Here is a 19,528-nt window from a genome sequence, read left to right as displayed (position 1 = left end):
CTTGGTAAACCAAAACGCTAAGCTGCCTGAACTCAACAAGTTTAAAAATGGTCATATTTAGAAAGGTTTCATTGTAACAATTTGGCATTAATATGCGTGATGATATTCCGTTCTACAATCTACATTAGTTTTTGGTAATAAAAAAAGTTTCAAACAAAATACTATGAATTTCATCTAAAATGACTTTTACTTTAACTAATAACACATTTATCGTTTGCACTAATTCGCGATGACGCTTAAAACGATCTCAGTGTAGTATCATTTTTCTTATTATTCGAATAGTTTTCAATTGAAAACTTCAATTTCTAGATTTTGTTTTCAATACTAACGTGTTTCTAGTTGAGAAATGATGAGAATCATATGAGTACGTTTACATCATTAGTTTTCGTTCTAATGGCGACCACTCTTACCGACTTCATTAAAGCATATTTTACGAAGTAAAATACTCCATGGTGATGATGATAATACGACAAGCCCATGCGTAATGGCATTTTTGTATTCATTCCAAATTGAAACGTAAAATAATCTGCAGATTTATATTACCATGAAAAAAGAAGTAGCAATATCGAAAGTACATATATAAACGATTGGACTCCGAGAACGAAGAAATAACAGGAACACCAAATGATAACAATTGCCAATACCTAAAAGAGTAATCATGGGAACCAAGGTTATAGCGATGATCAAAAGAATGTAATCTAGGGACAAAGACCAGACATGGAAAACAGACATACACAACAAAGATCATAAAGTAACTAAAATCATACATACAAAGTAACAAAAGCAAATGAGCAACTCGGACTCCACTAAAAACTGGGAGCATGGATCAGGTGCACCGGTAGGGTAAGCGTCCTCTGCTTTTCTAAAAACATCCGCCGAGTTGCTCATGATAAGTCAAGTCCGGTTTTGACGAAAGAGGAAAGGAAAACTATGACACGTTGAACAAATCAGTTTTCATGGTGCAGATGGATACATCATAACGATCCACGAGTTCATGATGACGACCATAAAACTTTTGTACTGATGACTTCAATCTTGTAGCAACATAACCCTACTCAAGATAGAAAAGCTATCATCACAAACCTTACTCCAACTAGTACAGAAATAAGGGGATTTGGAAGGGAGAGCAATGTCAACTTTTTTCCGAATTAATCGTATTAATATATTTCAGATAGTAAGAGTGTGGATTTTCATCGTTTTTTCACAAACTTGACATGAAAATCCTCCATCGAACTTTTATTTGTTTTGTGAGTGAATGGTCCGATTTTACACATTGACTAACTGCCAAAGTTGTAGATATATCAGTGTTAATAAAGGGTCATCCTTAATACCACATTACTTAGATTTCTGGCTATAAATATCATAACTAAGGAGTATCATATCAAAAATTTACAATTATTTAACTTAAATATTTCGCGTTTTGAGTTTTGTAAAATAAACCTTAAAATTACAAAAAGTCAATGTTTTCAACCTATTTATTTCAGGTCTGACTTATACATTTTTAAAAGGCATTTAAATAGACTGTATCTACTTGTCTTTCATTTCTGTAATTATACAAAATGTCGTTATGATAGTGTGTATTAAGTATAAGTATTTGTAAGAATAAGGCAAATGCGTAAAATAAGAAACATACATGTCATAATCCCACCGATCTGACAATATAATTTTACACAAGGGTGCTTTCTCTATTTGAAAAGACTATTTTTGATATCTGCATCACTGGGTTTGCTTAGAAAATTTTCGAAAGAATGTTAGAAAAAAATCTGGTTTTTGACGGAGTTTTCTGCCCTGGAAATGTTCATTTTCTGTGCATTTTCATAAAATTTAAACTTAATTTACTAAGGAAATATGGATAGTTTCTTTGATTCTGATTGTGCAAATAATCAAATTAAACTTTCAAAATGGTCGATTTTTTTTTCATACCATATTTCATCCACTGCCTGAATCTTACAGAGACTGACATTAAATTATCGCCAACACTACTCTGTTTACATAGATTTAACACAATCATTTCAAGTTATCTAAACATTGAAATTAAATACTTAAAGCATACTAAAATACAATAAAAACTGTTTTGGTTGCATGGTGTATTGATGCAACTAATTTGGCTAACATTCTCTATCATAAAAATGTAACCAACAAAATTCCCCCATATTTCAAGGACAAATCAATACCGATTATTTCATATTCCCATACTTCACCAATTTCATCCACAATTTTCAATTATAAAAGGCTATTGCAGAACCTCAAGATTGCGGATTTCAAGGCTAAACCAACTGACTGTTCTTTCAAAACTCTCCATTCAAATATGGTTCTGCCGGTCACGTCGATACGAGAGATTCAACTTCCAACGAATATCTGCGTAATATCCTTTCTAAAGGTCCCAAGTACCGTGAACCACGCTCCATAAATTGGAATTATAACTTAAAAGCAAGACATTGCTACTATACATGACAGACATGTTGTCGTTCCTGTAGACAAAGCCCAAAACAACATTGTTTCTGTCTGCAAAACGTATTACATCCAATTTTCATTGTCAGAGGTAGACGTAGAAAATAATAGCAGTGATAAGACCTTACTGCCACTACACTCTCAAAAGAAGAGGTTGTGGATAATCATAAATCTGTGCTATCCTTTTTTTTTTGTCTCTCTACCAAGGATGATGATTGTGATTTACCGGCTATGTACTTGATACCCAAACTCTACAAGAATCCATACAAACAACGTTACATAGCTGGATCTGCAAAACGTACCAATAAACCTCTTTCAAAACTTTTAACTTCTATACTCACAGCCGTCAAAGAGGGTCTGCAGTCTTACCATAGCACTTAGCACTACTCCCGTAGTGGTATTAATTCAATGTGGATCCTAAAAAATTCAAAAGATCTTTTGGAGACCCTCAATTCAAGATTATTATCAGCATATAATAGCATTAATACCTATGATTTTTTCAATACTGTATACTTCTATTCCTCATACTCAGTTAATATCGCGACTCAAAAACATAATACATCATTTTTTGTCTCAAAAAAGAAGATGGTACACCTAGATATAATTATACATTTCTTGGTGGAGATTCCTCATATTTTATAAAAAAAAATAATTCCAAATTTCGACCACATATTTATCCAGTGTGGTGGACGCGTTTTTCAACAAACGGTCGGTATTTCAATGGGAACAAAATATGCTCCTCTACTTGCTGACATATTCCTACACTCTTATGAGGCTGACATTTTAGCTGATCTGATCCGGAAGAAAAAATATCGTTTAGCTAGATCCTTCAATCTCAGTTTCCTCTAAATAGATGACGTACTATCGTTAAACAATCCTAGTTTCGGAGACTTGATACATCGCATCTACCCCAAAAATTTGAGATAAAGGATACTACAGACACTGTGAAGTCAGCCTCATATCTTGACCTACACATAGAGGTTGATGGTAAAGGAAAACTACTGACCAAACATTACGACAGATATGATGACTTTTCAGTCAGAATTATCAATTTTCATTTCATCTGTGGCAACATCCCTTCAGCACCTGCGTATGGAGTTTTTATATCACAACTCATACGTTATGCCAGAGCTTGCCGTAACTACGCAGACTTTAGTATTGCGCTACGAGTCGTACAGTTAGGCTTCTGGGTTATGTTGCTACAAGATTGAAGTATCACTGCAGAAGATTTATGGTCGTCATTATGAACTCATGGATCGTTTCTGTGTATCCATCTGCACCATAATGCTGATTTGATCAAAGTGTCATAGTTTTCGTGTTCTCTTTCGTCTACCCGGATTTGACTTTTTATGAGCAACTCGGCGGGTGTTTCTAGAAAAAGCAAAGGACGCTTACCCTACCGGTGCACCTGGCCCATGCTCCCAATCTTTAGTGGAGTCCAAGTTGCTCATTTGCTTTTGTTACTTTGTATGTATGATTTTAGTTACCCAATGATCTTTGTTGTATATGTCTGTTTTTCAGGTTTGGTCTTTGTCACTGGGTTACTTTATTTTGATTTCCGCTGTAACCTTGGTTCCTTTGATTACTCTTAAGACAACACGCTTAATTGTTTCTGTCAAAACTCTTGTGTTATATATGTAAATGTCTCAGAATGTGACGAATCTATTCGCTACACTGCTCCATCGGATCAAATTGGTACAGGGAAATGATGTAAACTTATAGAAGAGTCTGAAAAATTCTCAACGATATTAGAACTCTCAAATTTGCGAAGCAAACTTTTGGTCATCCACTCCGCGGGACTCGAACTTGTACCGCTGTGACATCTATGGCAACATCGCCTGCACAAAATTGATTTTTTTTGCCATATGAGTGATTTAGTATACCATTCCCAATTGATTGATGTGTTCGTCAAAACTTTTCATATGAAATGATGACGCATGGGTTTCTTTTCGACTTGTAAGGATTGCAGTGTCAAATGAATATTTCTGCAAAACATTGGAAATAAATAAACGTAAATCAATGATATATTTAAATTAAACAATAAAAACAACATGATTGTCTTTCTCTTAGAAGTAATAAACTTTACAAGAATTTTTGTAAAGCAGGAAGATAAGATGTGAAGAAAGACGATATTTATACACTTGATAGGTGGTAAGAAAACTTTCATAATAACTTGTAATTATTCAACTTTATATAGGTGGAATAATGCCAGGTCTTTATTCCTATTTAAGACATAACGAATATTGCAGTACTGCTTTAACATTTGATTACGTTATAATATAAGGACTTAAAAATAGTAATAACATTGAATTATTTCCACAAATTGGAGACTGACCTTTGTTTGTGGTATTACTCTCTAAATTTTCTCGAAATAATTTCAAAATTTTTTAAGACATAAAGAACTCATTTTTTTATCAATGTTAATGAATTTTTTTTTTAATCTTACATATTAACCGGTTTACTCGTAAATATGAATATATGGTTATGGCTACGAAATATATGTTATGATGTGAAACAAAGGTGGAAAGAAAAAGATATTTTCGAACAAGTGAGTTAAAATGTTTTAACTGTTCTTATATGGTTTGTTTTAATGGCTTTGTGACGGTATGACTTCTACCTAAATGTTGGTAAAAGCAAGACGTCGATGGTTAGGAAAGGAACAAATAGCCATTTTTGGGGGGAAAAGGTTGTGAGATAGGCTCAATGAAAAAGGGAGAAGACTCTAAGCCGACATCCAATTTATTTGGTTATACAGTTTATTACTCTTCCAATCATTTAACTCAATTATCGTTAAAATATTGTCTGACATACTTATGAGAGAGTACTGGCACCGAGTAGACGTAGATAAAATGTGTTGAGTATGAAAGATAAAGCCGTGATTAATTACAAAATAAGACAAAAAGAATTCTTTATATATCGGTTTAGTATAAATTATTCTTTAAAACCCACAAGAACCAATTACCTGGTTCCTTAGGAACGATTTACCAATTTATTTCCCCTATGAAATGTAAAAAGCCTTAGAGGCAGGAAATAAATCTTGTCAGAGACAACACTCTACAAGTAGGCGTACTACCTGTCTTATACACATTATACTGACTCTTCGTCAACGAACTAACCAATTGACTCATAAATCATTGTCATTTTTTTTCTATAATAAGGAAGCACAAATAATTTTATAAATCAGCATCCATTACGTCAAAATTAGCATTGAATTTTATATACAGATATATCGGTGAATACTAATAGTGCCATATATTTCTTTCATTTAGATATTAGGTTGGCGTAACATTTCTATGATTCAAGAATGCCCGTCTGGTTCAGTATGAAATAAACGAGCTGATAAAATGAAGTGCAAAGACAACCAAATGTACCATTGCCTCTTCGATATTCGTATAAAAGAAGTGATCATTTCCAAAATATCAGAAAAAAAAGCAAAATCTACACCGGGAGGTTCTAACACAAACACTACAAGAAATGAAGCATCAATCTCATAAAAGTTCCATGTGTCGTTATAGTACAAATATCTGTAAATAGTCCTTAATACATATTATATAACTTGTGTCATACGAGTGGCTTTAAAAGACGAAAATACCGATTATATATTCTTATATGACGTCCTTAAAGGCTTTGAGACCACAACCAAATATTGTTGATTTTCTATTGCTATATGAGCAACACGGGACTTAATGTGCATGGATTGTGTGTGTGTGGAAATTACTGCCCATCTTAATCATGTAAACAAACACACGTATCACTCCGATGCGTATAACCTGTTTTCATTTCAGAAGCGTGAATGAACATCAAATTCATATTTAAAAAACATTAAACGTTATTTATTAGAAAAGTTACATTATATTCCGTAAAAATCACTTAAAAACATACACGGCTACACTCGCCACGTGCGCCATCATGTGTGAAAACAAACAATTAAAATTGTCAAAGAATGAAACATTGTACCTGTCCAAATATGGAAACATATGGTGGATCTAAGCTTAAGGTTACCGTAATAGGTCACAAAAATGTAAAAAAGTACCGTAATTGTTCTATTAGACTTGAAATAAATCAGGAAAACTATCGTTCGGGAAAAAATAATACGGCATAAATGGTCAGCCCGCGATAAAACAATGATCAGATGGAGTTTCCATGATTTATTCCTTAAATATTAGATATGTTTATTTGTGTATGCTTTACGCATGTCTCGAGAAGTGACCTCTCATTTAGAGCAAGTGATCATATACATTGAAAAACATTAACAAAGAAGACCCTGATAACATCATCGTATACAAAAAGTACCCGTATTTAAAAATATCAAAGAGTAATCAAGGGAACCAAGGTTATAGCGGTAATCAAAAGAATGTAATCCAGGGACAACGACCAGACATGGAAAACAGACATCCACAACAAAGAATATAAAGTAACTAAAATCAAACATACACAGTAACAAAAGCGAATAAGCAACTCGGACTCCACTAAAACTGGGAGCATGGACCAGGTGCATCCATAGGGTAAGCGTCCTCTGCTTTTTTAGAAACACCAGCCGAGTTGCTCATAAAAAGTCAAGTCGGGTGTAGACAAACGAGGAAAGGAAAACTATGACCCGTTGAATAAATCAGTTTTCATGGTGCAGATGGATACATCATAACGATCCACGAGTTGATGATGACGACAATAAAACTTATGTAGTGATGACTTCAATCTTGTAGCAACATAATCCTGTTCCAGATTCATATTTGTTAGAGTTCTAGCGCAATACAAAAAGTCTGCGTAGTTTCGGCAAGCTCTGGCATAACGTATGAGTTGTGATATGAACACTCTATACGCAGGTGCTGAAGGGATGTTGCCACATATGAAAGGAAAGTTGACAATTCTGAATGAAAAGTCATCACGTTTGTCGTAAAGTCCCCGAAATTAAGATTGTTTAAAGATAATACGTCATCTTTATAGCGGTAACTGAGAATGAAAGATTTAGCCAAACGATATTCTTTCTTTCTGATTAGATCAGTATAAAGTGGTAGATACAATCAAAAATGTAAGCTTCTTCTAACAAGGTTATGTTGCTACAAGATTGAAGTCATCACTACAGAAGTTTTATGGTCGTCATCAGGAACTCGTGGATCGTTATGGTGTATCCATCTGCACCATGAAAACTGATTTATTCAACTGGTCATAGTTTTCCTTTCCTCGTTTGTCTACACCTGACTTGACTTTTTATGAGCAACTCGGCGGGTGTTTCTAGAAAAGCAGAGGACGTTTACCCTTCCGGTGCACCTGGTCCATGCTCCCAGTTTTTAGTGGAGTCCGAGTTGCTCATTCGCTTTTGTTACTTTGTATGTTTGATTTTAGTTACTTTATATTCTTTGTTGTGGATGTCTGTTTTACGTGTCTGGTCTTTGTCCCTGGACTACATTCTTTTGATTACCGCTATAACCTTGGTTTCCTTGATTACTCTTTCACACCACTGGGTCGATACCTCTGCTGATGGATTTTGTCCCCGAGGGTATCATCAACCCAGTAATACAATTTTTTTTAAAATTAATGGTTTTAACACGATGAATGAAAGAAAAACTGGCTCGGACGTCGCCCAGTATAAAAAGGTCCAAATCTGACAGCAGATCAAACACTGTGTGGTCTTGTAAGTATGTGGTGTCCCCAGATGGGAATCTTAGCACACTCACATCTGGTATTGAAAGTGTCCCGACCAATTCAACTAAAAGTACCCAATCACACGTTCAGTCTGCAGACCATCTATTACATTAAAAAAATTCTGACTATTTTAAAATTATCAAACCATGTTCCATCACTTTAAACGATATATTTGACTACAACGATGACGAACCACATTGTACCATATCAAAATGTGGTATTAAAAATTGCAAAACATGCAACATTCTTATAACCGACCCTTACTTCTCCAGTTCCTTTACAAACAAAACCTTCCATACAAGAAGTCACGATGACTTAAGTTGCAAATCAACAAACTTAATATATGGATTAGAATGCAACTTATGTGGTTAAATATATAACGATTAAATAAAAGAATGTGCGATCATCATTCCGGAGTCAACACCACCAAATTCCCGACAGTTTATCAACACTTTAGTCAACAAGATCATTCAATCGTCTCCATGAAAGTTCGTATTTTAGGAATAAAAAATACCATCCTACGAACAGTCCCGTTCTAAGTAAAAACTATCGTAGGGAAACAGAGGTGTACTGAATACGCAGACTAGGTACTGCAACACCTTACGGATGCAATGACAACATCAAAAGGATAGGAAACCTTTCAAGCCAAGATAACAATAGCATAAATGTAATGAATTTTTTTGACAAAAATCCAAGACGGGAAAGGAGTCATAGCCATCGCCACTATACGTCACCTAAGTTACATGATGTCTCCATAAATAATCTCCTTCCTTTCATACAAACACCTCTTGGACTTTATCACATTAGAACCAAACTTTATGTATACCCCTCACTCTACTACACTCCCTTTACAAAATAAGTCTTGATACTCCTGTTTCTGACCCCACCTCATCATTATACAGACTTGTTGCCCTCATTTTGGATATTGGTTTCCACAGACTCTTTAAACCAGTTTATGTGAAAAGTCAAAATGAAGAAAAACGATCATTTCTTCACTACCGTTTGTCAACAAAGGTATAGATGCAATTAATTTGGCTAACATCCTCCATCACAAAAACGTTACCATCAAAATTCCCCCATATTTCAAAGACGAATCCATACCAATTATTTCATATTCCTATACTTCACCCATTGCATCCAAAATTTTCAATTACAAAAGGCTATTGCAGAACCTCAAGATTGAGGACTTCAAGGCTAAACCACCTGACTGTTCTTGCGAAACCTCTTCATTCAAATATGGTCCTTCTGGTCACGTCGTTACAGGAGATTTAACCATTATCGAAAACAAATATCTGCGTAATATCCTTTCTAAAGGTCCCAAGTACCGTGAACCACGCTCCATAAATTGGAATTATAACTTTAAAGTTCTTATGGATACCGTCGAGGACTATGCAAGAAAATGGATAAAACGAGAACAAGAAGACATTGATTGTCTGTCAGAGTGGTTCAAGGCCGTGAGGTCTTTAATTTTGAAACGAATGAAAGTTTTAAGTAGGTCAATGAGTGCCAAGGCTACATCAATTTTCAAAGACCCCGATGTGGCAAGAACATTTTCTACTGTACATGACAAATATGTTGTCCTCCCAGCAGACAATGCCCAAAACAACATTGTTTTTGTCTGCAAAACGTTTTACATCCAATGTTTATTATCAGAGGTAGACGTAGAAAATAATAGCAGTGATAAGACCAATATTGCTACAACTCTCTCCAAAGAAGAGATTGTGAAAAACCTTAAATCTGTGCTATCCTCTTTTGGTCTCTCTACCAAGGACGATGATTCTGATTTACCGTCTATGTGTACTGGATTCCTAAACTCCACAAGAATCCATACAAATAGCGTTTCATAGCTGGATCTGCAAACTGTACCACCAAACCTCTTTCAAAACTTTTAAATTCTATACTCACAACTGTTAAAGAGGGTCTGCAGTCCTACCACAACACTTGTTACTCACGTAGTGGTATTAATTCAATGTGGATCCTGAAAAATTCGAAAGATCTTTTGGAGACAATCAGTTCAAGACTATTATCTGAATATAATAGCATTAAAACCTATAGTTTTTCAACACTGTATTTTTTTTTTGGGGGGGGGGGGTGGGGTTGAATAATTTTTATACCGTTAGCATGTTAATACATGACGCAATCGAATATTTATTAACTTGCGGATACTTCAAATGTATCATAGACACATATTTTCGGCAAACATTTTATTTAAATTTCAATGCTGTTCAAAGCATTATCAGGGCAGTCTTATATGTGGTTTCAAAAAGGTTACAGAAACGAAGGCATTAGTAGTTCTTATTTGTTTATTTAAAGAAACAATCCTTTTATATTTTACCAGAAACAAAATTCTCTCCTCAATGCTCATGTTTTATTCCAGGTAAGCGATGTGTATTAAGTGGTTATATTGATGCCGATTATTGTAATAAAACAAGATATTCACAACTACTTAGTCAGTCCTTTAATATAAGAAATTCCGAATGTCCGCTTTAAATGTCACTTTGTAACGAGGAAGGATAAATTGCTGCTGATAAAGAAACGGGACCGGTGACAGAGCATGTCGATGTGACTATAGGGAAAATTACAATTATGTTAAAAAGCCTGCAACTCTTTGCAAGTGTTTTCCAAAGCAAGAGGACTGTTCTTGTTACACCATTCAATGTCATAAACAAACAAATTTTATCGCAAGGTACTGATTACATAAGATTTTTTCCAGAAAAACCTATTCTGAAAAATTCCCAACGATGTTAGAACGCAATGTCTGCATACTTCCTTCATAAAGATGAGTGAAAAACTGATTGCGTTTGTTTTCAGAGACAAATGTATACAAAATTAGTAACTTGACACATAAGCTTCATTGAAGAGCGCACAGAACATACAGATGTAACTTGTAACTGGTGCAAACTATTTGATTTTAACATGTTTTATTTGTTTATAAGGAACATTTATAGAAAAAATGTAACTAATTACATGTAGTTCCCCATTCTGTTCTATTGCTTAAAATTTCAAAACTTAGCGGTAGTTCAGGCTTTAAATAATTTGTTTTAGCGATGCCAACTAAAACTTTCAAGCTTTTAAAAAAGGGTAATGCAAAGACGCGTTTTAGGTTTATCGTAAGAAAGAAATAAAAATGGGATGCTTATTTTGCCATATAATGTTTCCGAATGTTTTGTAGAAAACAATGGTTTCCTTATAAAACTGTTCCAAATATACTAGCACAACGAAAAACTTCATGGTTTGATTTCATTATTTTATTGTTTTAATAAAATTGGTCTAACAACCTTTTAGTTCGCTAATCCTGTTTTATCACTAGTCATCAGTACTGAAGTTTTATGTTCGTCATCATGACCTTGTGGGTCGTTACGGTGTATCAGTCTGCATCATAAGAACCGATTTGTTCAACGTGTCATCGTTTTTCTTTTCTCTTTGGTCTACCACGGACTTGAATCGGCGGATGTTTTTAGAAAAGCAAAGAACGCTTTCCCTACCGGTGCATCTTGTCTGTGCTCCCAGTTTTAAGTGGAGTCCGAGTTGGTTGCTCATTTACTTTTTTTTATGTACTATTTTGGATATTTTATGTTTATTGTTGTGTCTTTCTGGTTTCCTAGTCTGGTCTTTGTCCATGAATTGCGTTCTTTTGATTTCTGCTATAATCTTGTTCCTTTAATTACTCTTATTTACTTTTGTAGCGAAAACCATTAACATCTTAATACACCGTACAGCTCGTGTAGTATAAATAGCTATACCGAGATCATACTCGTGGGTACAGGGTATCCGAAAGCTCAACGGATAATGAATGAATGAAAACCATTGCATATGACAATACGCTAAAATATACATACAGAAAAATAAAAACAAGTAGCCGACATAAATTTGGTGTGAATTCTGATGCTTCAGATGCCCCCTTATCTGTAAGCAACATGTCGCTGTCCGGGGACGCCATCGAGCAGTCCCATTAGTGTAATGGTCGTATTACTCAATAAAGCGTACGTGTTGAAAGAAAAAAAATCAATATGCTAGGTATCATGAATTGAATGTTACACCATTGGGATTTAGTCATGATGTCGTTTCAAGAACATACATATATATGTACATAGAAACTAACATGTTATATTCAAAAGCAGTTTTCGGCAGAACATGTGTTGTGCCCTTATTGTATGATTTTGTACCTGGGTGCTGGAAATATTGGGATTGATATTAGATAAAAAGAGGACTTAACTTATTTTAGGTTTAAACTGGGCTAGATCTAGCATGTCAGTTAAATGTTAGTAGTCCTTGTTTGAGAATTTGTGTAACGTATAATCAGTTACTTTATTTCTGCTTTGATAAGGGATTCAAAACGTTTTCAATTTATTTTTAGGTGTTTTAATTATGTACAACGGGTGTACATTTTCTGACCGTATTTAACGAGATATTTTGCTAAGACTATTTATTCACGGTATTTCACAGTTCAAGCAAAGTTAAAATACAAACTAAATATCTAGGGAATTTCATTCAAAACTATTTTCTTGTGAGAAATGTAAAATTAATCTAAAAAAAATAACAGATACATGAAAGCCTTTTGTGTTCCTAAACATCCCATTATACCTGACGTCAACATTAAGGTCCTGCACGAGCTGGGACAGCTGGCCCAGACGATCTGAAAGTAGTAGACCGAGCGGGACAAACTGTCTAGGACCGGCAACATACACAATAACACTGACTAAAAATGTGTTAATATCACTGTAATGCTTTATATACGGGGTTTGAAAACAAATCGTTATTAATAAATAGTCAAACACATATAGTTTAACGAAAGTAAGTCAACATCAATAAACATATAACAATTGACCATGAATAAATCCCATTACATCTGTAATGTTTTTGCCAAAGTGGCCAGATTTAAAAGAGGGAGGGTTGTGATTACATAAAAGTACTTTAACACCGCCGCTTTTTTTGCGCCAGTTTCTATGGCGTTTTTGGGACAGCCGCAGCCTGCCCTGTGCCCTGAGGTTTTCATCGCCATTCATTGTAGACCCACATGGGTGGCCACGAGAAGACATTTTTTCTTGGTGATGTTGTTATAAAAAGTATTTGTCATAAATTGTTTTGGTTTTTTTTTTTCATTCGTGTTTTTTGTGTTTTGTTTTGTTTCGTATGTTGCTTTGTATGCTGTTTTTGTTGTTCTCGTTGTTGTTGTTATTGTGTCGCTTTTCTTTTCCAATTTTAGAATAAAGCATAAGATGAGAAGTACGCTTCGATGCTAGACGTCATACTACGTTCTAGTGAATAGATGAGATAAGGATACTCAGTGAGAAATAAACATCCACTGGAATATATCGGAAGCTGGAATAAAAGGACTATACCGAAGTACTGGAGTACGTTTAGGATGAGGTCGCTGTATGACTCTTAGAAACAGATTAATAACAGAAAGATTTAACGAGAATTGAAAAAAAAAGTTTTGTATACGCCGTTTAAAAAATATTTGCATTGATAATACTCCAAAATATAATATGATTATGTTCTGTCTGAGTAAAAATTGCAAAACTACAAAATTGCAGAGTTATCTTGACCCATTACCTTTGAAGCCCCGTTTTAGCTCAACTGGCTCATAGAAGTCCGCCGTCGTCGTCGTTAACAGTTTAAAAAAAATCTCCTCCGACACTATTCGACCAATTACAACCAAAACTGATATGAATAGTTTTATTTTATTCTGCCAAGAAATGATATGATATGATAGATTCGTTGCCAATTATAGATGATATTACTAAAAACACACCCTTAGGTTCCAACACCATTTTTTCGGCTATATATCAAAATCTGTCCCGGATAGAAAACCGATAGTCTGTTTGATGGTATCTGTCTCCCGTGAAATTGCAAGCTGATTCAGATATCATTTTAAGATTTCTTGCCCCTTTTATGCAGTGGTTACCTTTTTGCAGTTTTTTGTTAATTACATGCAATTGGAAAAGGTTAATTACATTCTTTTTAAAATAACAACACCTTTCATGAATCCATATTTCAGGAAAAATCAGATAGCCTTCTATAAAATTATGGCCCCAATAAACTATCTTTAACTTTTTTTTCGTGTTTTGTTTTGTTTTTTGTTTTGTTTTTGTTTTTGTTTGTTTTTGGTTTTTTTTGTTTTGTTTTTTTTTTTTTTTTGTTTTTCGTTTTGGTTTTTTTGTTTTGCTTTTGTTTTTGTTTTTGTTTTTTTTTATCTTTTTTGTTTGTTTTTCGTTTTGGTTTTTTTGTGTTTTTGTTTTTGTTTTTTGTTTTGCTATTTTCTTGTTATCTTCTCTTTATAAAACAGAGATTAATTGGACCAAAATTTTTCACAAACTACAGATTAATTGGAACCAAATTTGATAAAAATATAATTCTCAGTGTAGCCTTCTCGGAACCGGTGTAGAATTGTTTTTTTATCCGTTGACAAACATTGTGAATGATACTAAAAAATAAGAATGAGTGTAGGGTTCCAAGAGCAGTTTTATGCAAATATCAAATATCTTAAGTGCATACAACCATTAGGATTATACCAAATTTGACATGAAAGAAGTAACCAGCTAGAAGAAATCCCTCCATGGGAATTTTTTTTTTTTTTTTTTTTTTGGCGAAATTCTGTTGACCCATGTTTGAGTTATTGTCATTTTTATAACACGTTGAACAAATCAGTTTTTATGGTGCAGATGGGTGCACCGTTACGATCCACGAGTTCATGATGACGACCATAAAACTTCTGTAGTGATGACTTCAATCTCATAGCAACATAACCCTGTACCAGTAGCCTAATTGTAAAAAATCTAACGCAATTGAAAAAGTCTGTGTAATTATGGCAAGCTCATGCATAACGTATGATTTGTGCTATGTAAACTCAATTAGGGTAAATATATACGTAAATCCAACCTCGTCATAAGATTATGATTACATTTTTGGTAATTGACAACTAGTTATGTCAATTAGGCACAATAAGTTGTGTCCAATTGTGCACGATTGACAACCAGATCCGTTTGGCGGAATTAGTGCTTTTTATGAAGTAGACACAACTAACACAACATACAATTAATACACAATGTCATGAAAGCACCTTAATACAAAATGAAGTCGCCGAACAGCGCAACTGAAACGAATGCAATAAAAAGAAAATACAAATACATAAATAACTGAAAATTAACGGGAATCAATAAATTCATTGCTAATGTTAGTTGGTACATATCGATACTGGCCTGTTCAATGTAGGTTTGAAACCCATCAGAACGCCAGTCACCGTCACGGTGGTGTTTCAACAAAATCTCTGGTAAACATGCCTTTGCAGCTAGCAAAGCACCCAATGCTTAAGTAATGGAATGAAAATAAAGATTAGATCAAGATCAACATGAACAAGCATCTCCTAGAAACGTGAGTTCTACACAGACTTGGAAACAGGAACAAGGGTACGATTGACGGAAATGGCAAATACGGGGTCGCCCTGACATCATAGAATCAACGAAACTAAGTGATCATATGCACGAACAGGGCATAATAAAGGTTCAATATATTTGCAAAGAGATACCTGACGGATATATTTATGCTCTTGTCTCGTTTTAGGCCAGTTCAACAAAAGTAACAAGCCAAATTATGATACTATCACAGACTTCCGTACACGTTATTCTCTAGGATTGAAAAATTTCGGAGTTTAACTTTTTAATTTAGAGGCTTTTATCATACCAAAATATGCAAAAGTTTAAAACACAATGAACAGGCATCGACATGATCGTAAATATCTAATGATTCTACAATATGAATTAGCTCTGTAGGTAACAAAGGTAACTTAGACACAGGCATTACTGATTACAGGTCTTAAGTCCAGACAAGTATTTTTTTACGAATGAAAAACTACAAAAACTCTCAGCTAAAAAAAGGCAGGCAAAGGCTGACAAAATATCCGGTGTGCAGGGAAAGACTGGAAGCGATTAAACACACAACATTAGTGGTAGGCACTGAGCTGACTCTTAAGTATAGAAATACAAATAATATAAATCATAACACACTGCATATTCAACACTATAAACTTCAATATCGGTATTTTTAAAACCTTAAATGTCAACAATATTATCAAAAATAAGACTTGAAATAATACGCTTTGAACACGTAACGCCTAATATCTCGGACTCCTCAATGAATTGTTCAGGATACCGTTCTGACATATTCCAACATAACATTGCTTTGGACTGTCTTCCTCGGATGAGATATGGCTAACACGAAGCTGGATATTACTCAATGCACATTAGTGCCATGTTTGACGGGTATAACATCATGCTGTCCTGTCCAGATCCCCGATTCAAAATCACAATACATTTTCATTCTAGCAATATAATTGTATACGCTTATTCGATATGCTGCAAGTCGATATTTGAATAGCAATATAAACCCCTAAGAAATGTCAATACAATAGTAGATGCACACCATTTATCTTCACTAACGTCAAAGCCTAACTTATGAAAAAAATTGAACAAATGTATAGTCAATTTCCGCTTTTACACAAAATAAACGATACGCCATTAGTCGTCCGTTGATACGCCTGAGGTGACGATTTTCTCCCAAAAATTAAGCGATTGTCAATTTAATTTTTACCCTTCCATTAATAGCCCTTTAAATTAAAAATCATGTCGGTCGGTCTAATACAATCAGTCTAAATGCACAAGACAAGCCCAATTTCCACATCGTGCAACCGCATCCGTGTTTTAACTACATCGAAATAAATTCTTCATGTCCTTAATAACACAATTTTAAGGATTCTTTCAAAAAGGTATCTTGCGGAATGCCATTGTTTGTAGATGATAAACTACCATGCGAGCAATCATCAATAATTCTCCTATCATTTTCCCCTTCACGTTCAGTGAATAAAGGTGAAAATGTCGATGGACAACAAAGAGGGTTGGTCATAAACGGGCCGTAAATTTGGCTATATATCCGTCAATATAAGGCACAAACGGAGATTGATAAATGTTCGTACGAATAGGGGGTTTGGTAGTCTACATTTGTATTTCGGATATAAAATCAAAGGTCAGTCATATCTTAAAAGTTCAACAAACACTTAGTCATGATATTCTTGTAATACATGTTCCCACGATAATGAATAAAACGTTAATACTAGACCTAATGGGGATTGTACAATGTGCAAATTAGGTTGACCTGACACAAATACAAATGTACATATTCATGTACCTGTTGTAATATTATTACATGCCACTTCCAATAGTATAATTCTTAAAGCCAATATTAAAAACTTCAATAAATGGATAGTTAAAATCAACTGACCTTGCGGTTTTAGTTAACCAAGACACATTGATACATTGTCGTAATTGCTAAGCAATTTACATTCATTTACATGTATGACATTGTCATTAGGGAAATCAACATCATAATTAGTGAAAGGGCAAGGAAGGATTTTTCGATAACAAGAGACTCACCTGACAAATTACAGGGAATATTATCATATATATGCATGTCATAAATCATAGTTGTAGATACATAATCAGTGCATACACCAGCTTCTAAAGCTGGGGATATGAATATTTTACATCGTTCACATGTTCACACGCCTGCCTCATCTGCGGCGGAAGATATCGGCACAGAAAGATCAATGTTTGACGCATCTTTACTCACAGGGAAAATCGCATCTGAACACCCAGGAGAATGACACGCACCTACACGTGTAGCGAACACAAAGTAAATCCCAGTAGAGTCTTTGAATTGTAGCGCAGAATCTTAATATCATTCCTGACTAGGAAGGTATCTCGACGGATACTTCATTGACGGATCCAAGGGATATTTCCCTTTAAGCACACATTTTCTACATACGTGTCGAAGCTTCTTATCACCATAAGAACCAAAGTGATCTGAAGAATGGTTACAATTTCCTTCACCGCAAATAGGAACCCGTTTGGTGGGTCTCTCTGGAACTGGGGCCTGTTTTGAAGTAGACACTAAAGGACTTAGAAGTGTACGAACCTGTTCCTCGAAAAACGAATTGGACCATTTTTATTACCTCTCTCTATTGAACGCAAGGCTTCAATTCATAAAAAAATTCCCGGCAAGAGAAAGTAAGTTGATCAAATGTTTTTGACCAAAGATGTCGACCTTCTGCAGGATGAACACTTCTCTACTAACTGGTTAAGCCCAAATACCTGGTCCGAATAGCTAAGTGATTTCGTTTGTGCATAATCGTGTAGCCAGCGTACATCGTACTTAACAAGATCCTTGAATACCCGAGCTTCCCCTGACACAGCTTTGCGTTTATGTTTGTTCTTAAATACAGTATTTGGCAAGCCTTTACATGAAGTTCCGACTTGACCCTAGTCTTCACCATCGTCAGTAGACGCCGATCCCGAATATGAAGAATCTGAGGACTCGTTAGCTTCAAAATTTTATTCAACAATTTAGCAGTCGCGTAGTTGTTCAAGGTTGGTAATTTCACTTGCTTATCTTTTGTCACAGTTTTGTCTTTTGAAGTTGGACGTTCGATCAAACTTTCATTGATACCTGGTTGCTCAGAATTTGTCTGTTTGCACTCTTTCAGAAGAACCTTATTCTATAACAATAAGTGACGTTTTAACATTTTATTCTGCAGTATGAGATCTTCATTTGTTCTATCCAACTCGGTACCTAAACCCAAACCACCTGAAATTTTTGTTCGAACGCTACCATCAGCCTCACTGTCCACCTTCGGTGTCGCATTGTCAATCCTATAAGGAGTGCTGCTTGATACCATATTTCCCGGAAGAATCAGTTTCCTAGCAGGTGGTTTAGTCGGCAATATATAATATTACAAATGCGTAGGGGTTTTATATTCCCTTCTATTGGCTATCTTTAAAGAAAACAGTCACACATACTCGGAAGACTGATACCTATGCTTCCATCAAAGATATGTTAACTGTATATACCCGGATATGAATAAGGAGAAATATCTCTCAGGAAATATATATGTCAATTAGGCACAATTAGTTTTGTCTAATGTCCACACTTGAAATATCTTTCTACATAACAGAAATCTATTGTAATTGATGCTAATACATGTTTATCAATCAAACAAATGGCAATAAGTCTTGACTACATTAAGAATCTACATAATAAATGAACCATAGCTCCGTTTATTACTTAGAAAGAATTATTTTTTAAGCAATTATGTAAAAAAACTCTAATGCACCACTGCAATATGGAATTTTTGTCTTGTCAAACACATATGTTTTTAAAATGATCTTAATTCTTTATTTTAATAAAAATTTACAATAACAATGTTAATGTAAAGAACCAACGTCAACAGTTTGGTGCAAACTGAATATAAAAATCACTACTAACAATACCTAAAGGGAGCAAAAGGATAAATATTGAAAATACGTGTTTAAAACATGAACTTGCCTATTTGCGTACTATCATCAACAGCGAACATTTGGCTAGACCGTTTAATATTACTTTC

At 34.6% G+C, this 19,528-nt stretch overlaps 1 long non-coding RNA gene and 1 pseudogene across 3 annotated transcripts in view; both read right to left on the bottom strand.

The window, feature by feature from the left end:
* LOC148628751 (uncharacterized) overlaps nt 1-19,009 on the bottom strand; it is a 32,877-nt gene extending 13,868 nt beyond the window's left edge. For all 3 annotated transcript variants that reach the window (XR_015924354.1, XR_015924355.1, XR_015924353.1), the window contains exon 1: nt 17,371-19,009. This is a non-coding gene — a long non-coding RNA (uncharacterized LOC148628751). The remainder of the gene's footprint in view (nt 1-17,370) is intronic.
* LOC148628752 (uncharacterized) lies at nt 13,808-17,373 on the bottom strand (annotated as a pseudogene).
* Nucleotides 19,010-19,528: the final 519 nt, after the last annotated feature.

This window comes from Perna viridis, chromosome 1 (assembly GCF_037379345.1).
Source record: "Perna viridis isolate PV_CMFRI_1.1 ecotype Kerala chromosome 1, ASM3737934v1, whole genome shotgun sequence".
NCBI classification, from domain to species: Eukaryota; Metazoa; Mollusca; class Bivalvia; order Mytilida; family Mytilidae; genus Perna; species Perna viridis.
This window is presented reverse-complemented; position numbering and strand designations above follow the sequence as displayed.